Raw genomic sequence first — 8,427 nt, forward strand, 5'->3', positions numbered from 1 at the left:
CATTTGAGACCCCTTCATATTAGTGATGATGTCCTTGGGCACCCAAATGGAGTGGTTCCAACTCATTTCCTTCTTCCCAACCTTGTGAGCAACCACCTTGCCATTGGTCTTCTTTTTGATCACATAGGAGATGCTATTGCTTTTGTTCCTTCGGTTGGGTTTGGTGTAGATGAGAGAACTCTTGATTGTAAGTTTCTTCTTGTTCTTCTCATCTGAAAGCTTCTTTCTTGGTTGAGGACACTTTTTAGATTTGTGGCCTTCTTTGTGGCACTTTGAGCAAGTCACGGTGGACCCCTTCTCATGCTTCTTCACCATGTTTTCACGGTTATCTTGAGAAGGTTGGACATTTCTCTCTATGCCTTTGCCCTTCAATCTATACAAGTCTTTCATGAGCCTTTCCACTTCTTGCTTGAGCTCATTATTCTCCTTGGCAATGAGATCATCACATGATTCTACAAAAACATTCTCATTGCATTTCTCATTGCAAGGGTTAGATCAAGAATCATCAATTAAATCAATGTAAGAAGTTGAAACATCTACCCTAGAGATAGGAATTGCACAAGGGATAGTTTGCTTCATTTCCAAAGAGTCATTAGTATCATTAATGCTATCAAATTTTAATTTGAGCTCTTCATGCTCCTTGATAAGTAATTTGAATTTGCACATTAAATCTTCAAAATTTATAGCAAGAGAAGCATTTAGATCTTTGAGAGCACTGATGTTTTTAATTTCTTTTGATTGTTTCTTAGTGACTTTTTGGTGCTCATGAACAGGGTCAAGAAGTTCATCAATTGAAGGAGAGTCGGAGTCATCATCACTTACATCACTAACCATACCTTTAGCCATAAAGCAAGTGTTGGATGATGATCCCATGCGGGTGGTGAATTTCTTGTTTGATTCATCACTTGAACTTGCACTTGATTCTTCACCACCGCTAACTCATTCACCAAATATGGCAAATGATTCATGATTGGGCTTCTTCTCCTTTTTTTGCTTGTTTTTCTTGAACTTCTTCTCAACCTTCATAAGTTGATGGTGAGGTCCATCTTTGAGGAAGACCACATACCCAATAGAGTTGATTTACTTCAAGTATTTGTTCATCTTCTTTACTTGCTTGTAAAGGTGGGGGTTCATTTACTCTTGATCATCACTTGAGGAGATTTGGCATGCCTCCTCTTCTTCCTCTTCACTTGGGCTACCTTTGATGACCATCTTTTTCAACTTTTTGACTTGCAGGCATGCAAGTGCACTATGTGTTGGTGAAGAAGGTGACGCTCGTGGCTTGATATCATGACGTAACTCATGGGTGATCACCTTGTTGAGGACTTGATTTGGTGTCATTGTGTTGATATCTTTCTCATATAGAATTGTGGTCACCAAATCATAGTCCGGCCTTCGGAGTGAGTGAAGGATCTTGCGAATGAGTTCCAAATCTTCAATTTTCTTCACATCTAAAGAGTTAATCTCATTCACAAGAATATTCAACCATGAGTACATAGTTTCGGCATTTTCATGATCAAGTTGCTTGAAGCTATTAAGTTTATCAATGAGAACATGATATCTTTCATTTGCAACATCTTTTGTATCTTCATGGTTCTCACTAATAGTTTTCTAGAAAACTTTAGCATTTTCGCAAGTAAACACACGGTTGAACACATTTCCACCAAGAGAGTTTAAAATAGCACACTTGGCTATAGCATCATATTGCTTCTCTTGTTGACTATTGCTCTTATTTCCTTCACTTGTTACTCTCCAAACATTTAGGCCCTTAGCTTGGAGGTGTGGTTGCATCAAAATCTTCCATCGTTGGAAGCCCGTGCCAGCGAAATGTGGAGGAGGTCCTAGAGAATCCATCCCTTCCCCTAAAAGAGCTAACTCACTAGACGGTGAAGCCTAACCGATCAAGTGAGCCGGTAAACACAAATTTCCAATGGAATTGGCTTTCTTTGTGATAGAAGTGAGTCCCGGCTTTGATACCAATTGAAAGGACCGGTGGCACGCTCTAGCCTAAGAGGGGGAGGGGGAGAATTAGGAAAACTAAAAACTTAGACCTATGGCTCTAACTATTTGCACAATATCAAACTAAAACATGCTATCTAGATATGCAACTATGGTTGTTCTAGTGTGAAACCCCTATACCAAAAGAGTTTAGCAACCTATAGCCTTTCCTATAAAGAAACTATTCTATGAAAGTAAAGTCACACAAATTGCTAGTATGAAATACGGAAGCTTAAAGAGCGGGATAGGAGAAAGCAAACTCTCGACGTGGGTGTTTATCCCGTAGTTCGGTTAGCCACAAAGGCACACCTACATCCACGTTGTTGTAGCACTCACTAAGAGTATTGCTACTCGGCCACCAAGTCTCTTCCGCGAATACAATCACGGTCACCTTGGCCCCGGGTTCCACTAAGGAGCTTCTCCACAAATGATGGGGGTCTCCACGTCCCCCGCACAAAGTTGTCGTCGCCGCTCCACACCAAGTCGGAGGGTCAATGACGTGCCGGCGAGCCTTCAACGGTCAGCAAAAATCTACGTACCATCGGATGAACCGATGCCTCTGCCTGGGGTAGCATCGGTTCATCCGGTCACTCTCAGACCCGAAATAGCTGTTGAGCTTCTGACTCACTATCTGCGACCCCACCGGTTCAACCGATGACATGGCGTTGGTTCAACCGGTCACACACAGCACTCAACTAGCTGTTGGCCTCTTTCTCTCCTGACGTCATTACACCGGTGCTTTGCTCCGATGCATCACCGGTTCAACCGGTGCTGAAGGATCTTCTCCTGGGCGCTTGACATCGTCTCTAGAACATAGTATGCCCAATGTACCGATGCCTGTCGTGATGCCGTCGGTTCAATCGGTGCCTCACATGATCTTCACTTGAGCTTCAGAGACGCTCAGACTTGCATCAAACACCAGGGCGTCGGATCTTCCGACAACCATCGGATGCACCGATGCTTAGGCATCGGTTCTTCCGGTGCTACTGATTTCTGCAGAACTCGTCCAATTCAGCATTTCTTTGAGTTCTTTCTTCGTGTTTTGCTTTGCATGGCCTTTTTACTTCATTCCTGGGATCTAAAATGTTCTCTTAACAAAACCATTAGTCCCATTGATTGCGTTGTCATTCGATCACCAAAATCATTTGAAATGACATAAATAGTGTCATGTTCGTTACATCGTGGCTGACATTTCTACGCCGATGATTCACCGGAGAGGTATCCGCAGCCAAGGTGCATAGCTGTTCACCGGAACGATGAAGTCAGCAGAAGCTTCCAAGATGCCATTTTTACCGCTGAATTCATGAGTATGCTTCTGAAATCTGAATCATGTGAGACTTGTCAAGAACCACGGAAGAAGGGTAGCAGATAAATGTTGGCCAAAGAAGAAGAAATTACAGGTGAATGCATAATTTTATTTACGCCGAAATCAGGCCATATCATGCCTAGGCGACCTTGTGTAAAGATCAATAAAGAAAATAAAGCCTCTGGTTTCAAACTCCGGTTTATGCGTGTTGTCATCACGTAAGACTTGTTCCCCTGTCTAGAGCTGTTCTAGACCTAAAACCAACTTGGTGAATGCTAATATCATATCCTAATTACGTACGTGCTGGTACAACTGAAATATAGAAGGATACTTCCTTCATCTCAAATTATTGGTTATTTTAGCTTTTCAACATACGATCCTAATTATAGGTCTTGTTTCACACTCCATCTGAGTTTTGCTGGCCTACTATCCAATGAAACCCGATGGTCCTGTGTAGTGGGCCTTCAGAACAGTTCTGCTTACCAAAGCACAGCGACACGCACACGCTTCTCTTCTCTGGCCTCTTGCCAAACCAGGCACACGGAGCAAGGAAAGTTACAGAATGCTACGCCTTACTTGCCATCATATTTCTGTTTGGTCGGATATCAGGCTTGTCTTTTAAGTTTTTGTAAGATTGTATAGTATAACTCATACACTCGCAACGCACTTACGTACGCACACTCACTCACCCCTATGAACATATATATGCAAACCCTATCCCTATAAACATCTTTAAAGACTGAGCTAGCAAATCCTCGAGATTAATAAAGTAAAATTACATCTTAACCATATTGTTTCAGAAAGAATATGCTCATGCTCATTTGTAGGCCTAAGAGAATATACTACTAATTATGCTTGCTCTAGTCCAGCTCAATCCAAAACAGTTATGTTTGGATGATCTAAAGTTGAGTTCTAAACTTAGCACATATTAGAACTCATAAACAAGCTAAAGTTTTTAAGTGTTAGCTAAAATTTAGCCTACTTCTTTATCACTTCAGTTTTAATGAGATAGTGCTAAATTTTAGCACTTTTATTTATTAACACTTGGATCCACAGATAGGATCTAACACCGCCCGAATGCCAACCCTTCTGATCAAGAGATTGACATGACCTCGGTCACTTCACAGATACCCTACAATCCTTTCGTTTTCTCTACGTATAGCATTTGCAGTCACCTTTCTCCAACAAAAAGAACTAATGCAGCTCGTCCTTCCCGGACGGCACCGTGAAAGCAACACGCAAAATTGAAAAAGCACCACGTTTGTATGTTTATATCTGTATTTGCTTGATTTGCTCTAGCTGTCGTATATGCTCACATTGGTACGCCTGTTAATGGGGTTGAACCCGTCCCAACCCATATTTCAAGAGTTATAACTACCACCCGTCCCGACCCACCCCGTCGGTCCAATGCCCCAACCCGCCCCAACCCGAAGTCACAACGGAAGATAATATGCGACTTACGCGCCAATCTACTATTATAGCGCCTCAACTCGTCCCAACCCGTCTGTGTCGTCAACCCAACCCGCCCCAACTTATTTCATAGTATCACCCGTTTCCACCCATTCAATAGTACACATATTAAAACCCACCCAAAAAACCCGTCAAGCCCTACCCCATTAGCGGGAGTACCCATTGGACATGACCTCGGGTGAGATGCCACATGGACTCCTAGTCACGCGACGGGATTCTGCGTGTTGCAGAACACGTTGATGGAGTCGATCGTCGTCTTTACGCGAACGAGCCGGTTGTACTTCCCCACGAAGTACCTATCGCCCCATGTTCGCGCCGCTTCTATTTTTTTTAACTAGGCGTATAGCCCGCGCATTTGCGCGGCTAGTATTGAAAATTCAAAAATTTGCATGTCGTTGTATCCTTACTTAAAGATTATACTATTTTTTTACCATACATCACCCTATTCATTATTGTGAATTATGTCTTATTGTTGGTTAAAACAATTCAAATATGATCTACCTATAATAACAATTTTATTTGTTGATCTTTAATAATATTATGTATATAATTATTCTTATTTTTATTTTATTTTGATTGATTGTTGTTAGCTTTAGTTTTTATTAATAGTATATGTTTGTAAATATAGCTAAATGGTATTTTATATTTAATTTTTCATAATGGCATTGGTGGGTGATTTTTAATTAGGCACAGGGGTATTTTAGGCTAATTTTATCATAATGGCAGTGGTGGGTATTTTTTTCTTCGATTAACGTGGAAATTTCTAGGCCTTCAGAGCGAACGTGGAGGTTCTGTTTGTTGGCCAAATAATAAGATAATAAATAGATATGCATGACAGCATGAGTACTTAAATTATTAAGAGGAAAGTAGTACGAACATTACAAACCTTAATATGCAGAGTCTATTAAAATGAAAACACCACCAAGAAAGTGGCAGACGATCCGTACAACAAACAAGAATAGCAAGAAAGACAGGGAATACATGGATGAATCCAACCTAGACACGACCATAACTGAACCTGCTAAAAGATGCTACAATGCCAAGGGTGCAAGGATCGACAACACAACAAGGTGGCAAACCATCCGCCCGACAGATCAAGGCGGCAAAGCATCCGCTCGAAGCGACCACCAAAACGATGATGACGGCAAACCGTCCGCCAGCGAAGGCGGCAAAGCATCCGCTAGGCGATGACCAATACAACCTCAACGATGCAGACGAAACCAGCAAAGGCAGACGCAAAAGTGGAGATTCTCAGAGGGGAGTAGACGACCAACACCAACAGAGCTTCCAAGACGATGCCTTCAGGGAGGGAGCGATGCCACAGACGCCGTCGTCGTTCGACCAATAATGTCAATGTTTTCACCTCGAAAGCACACCGGGGAGGAGGGAAGAGGGGCGCAAAATGACACCGTCAGGAAGGTAAACTGCAACCGAGGGTGCCGCCGTCAATGATCCACAAGCAGGACTAGGCTTTCGCCGCCCATTCCCTTCCCAAACCCGAAGGCCGAAGAATGTCGTAGCGCCAACGAGCTCGCCGGCTGGCATCCCGCCGCAGACGGCAAGCGGAAAGCGGAGGACAGATACCAACCACCCACACCAGTTGGAGGGCGATAGGAGACCGACAAAGCTAGCTGCAGACCCCACGAAGAAGGCACAACAGCAAAGGCCCAGCAACCAGGACCGCCGAAGGCGCAGCAGGCCACACCCCAGGGCCAGCGACGGCGGCGCGGCGCTCAGTGGGGCTGCCCCCGACCCGGGACAAACGACGGCAGTGGCCACTCGGCCATGCAAGCCACCCAAGCGACGGCCGAGGATGGGGCGGCGAGGATGAGACCGGGGCGAGAGGCAGCGGCGCAATCCCCACCCAACCAAAAGTGGACACCGGATACAGCCCGGGGGGCAAGCGCTGGCACGGCCGCGCCCCCATGGTCACCCGTGCCACCAGAATAACAGTTCCATCCGGAGGTAGGGGAGGAAGGCGAAACCGTCCGGGGGCGGCTAGATCCGGATCCGGCGAGGGAGGAGGCGGTCGAGCCACGATGCCTAGGCTTGAAGGTCGGGGAAGGGAGGCAGATGGAGGATGAAGGGAGGGGAGAGGAGGTGAGTCGCCCGGATGCTCGCCAGCACCGCCGGTCACCGGTGGCAGCCTGGAGAGGAGCGGACGACGGCGCGATGGTCGCCTCCCGAGTCACCAGGATAGCGATGTGGGGGGGAGGGGCTCTCGATGCTGAATCGCCGCTTCGACTTCCAGGTTGGGGATCTTGTTGGTGTTGTTGGGTCGATGGTCGGACCGGTTGTTGGTGCCAAGATCAAGATCCATGTAGTTTATGTACGTGGTTTGTGGGTTCTTCGGCACGTATGCTCCCATGAAGTCGTAGAACTGGCACAATATATAGTTTTTTGCTTTGCAAGCAACTATATACCTAGATATATACTACTTCTATACATAGTTAAAAACTATGCATCTAAACGTTCACGGAAAAACTATGCATCTAAAAGAGCTACAATTATCAATAACCTATAATTAATTCAAAACGGAGAGAGTAAGTCTTATATTAATCAAGAACTCTTCAACAGTCAACACTGGAGTCTGGAGACCTGATCAAGGTACATGTATATAGCTGTTGTGTGATGATCTCCACTACTGGAAAACAAGCCAAAGGTCCAGGCCAAAAGTACCAGCTCATGTTGCAACCGGTACTGATACTAGACATTGGTACCGGTTGTAACAACAGCCGGTACTTTTGGGCTGCGCCAAGCGCCGGAAAGTTGCGCCGCGTCAGAAACCGGTACCAATTGAATATCAAAGGTACCGGTTAATACCATGAGCCGGTTCCAATTAGCCTATGCATGAATGACATTGGGTAATGGCACGACCCGGTGCCTTTAGAGCAGACATTAGCACCGGGTAAAGCTATGACCCTAGCCAATGCATGCGTTAGGTACCTGAGCTCCCAACTCGCAATATTTTAAAGTCTCTTCGCCACCTGATGAGCTCTCATCTCTCTCCCCGGTCACTCTCTCTCCTTCCTCCCTCTCTCTCCCACGCACGGCGCCCCTCCTTGCTCCGGCCCCTCCCCTGCTCCGCCCCCACCCCTCCTCCCTGCACCGGCGAGCACCCACGCCGCCTCCTGGAGTTCGCCGCCGCGCACGGGCCGGCGGCGGAGGGGTAGGGCCGAGGAGTGGCCTACCCCCGACGGCGGAGCGGCGGGCCTCCCCTGCTCCCTCCGCGCACGGCCGATGACCTCTTCGCGCACGGCCGCATCCTCCCGCCGCCGTGGTGGAGCGCGAGGGCCGCACCGCGAGAGCGAGGGCCGTCTCCCCTCCTCTTTCACCAGCGCGCGCGAGGATTAGAGTCTGGCCATGCCCCTCCGCCTCTACTTCCTCCCCCACGGAGCCCCATTCCAGCCTTGGTAGCCGTGACCAGGGGCTCTCCAAGAGTTACATTTTTTTGCGATTTTCCGGTGGATTTTCAGGTAATTTTTGTTCATCGCGATTTCGCTCCAAATTCATGAAATTTCTTTAGGGGTTTTGTTGCTAGGATCTTTTTGAGCAATATTGCTTCAATCCCTCTCCTAATCTCTCGCAAATTGGCTTGGATTTTGAGTTTTCCCCCAAATACGAGTTCTTGATAGGGCGTTTGGTTTTTCTCT

This window comes from Panicum virgatum, chromosome 6N, assembly GCF_016808335.1.
Source record: "Panicum virgatum strain AP13 chromosome 6N, P.virgatum_v5, whole genome shotgun sequence".
NCBI classification, from domain to species: Eukaryota; Viridiplantae; Streptophyta; class Magnoliopsida; order Poales; family Poaceae; genus Panicum; species Panicum virgatum.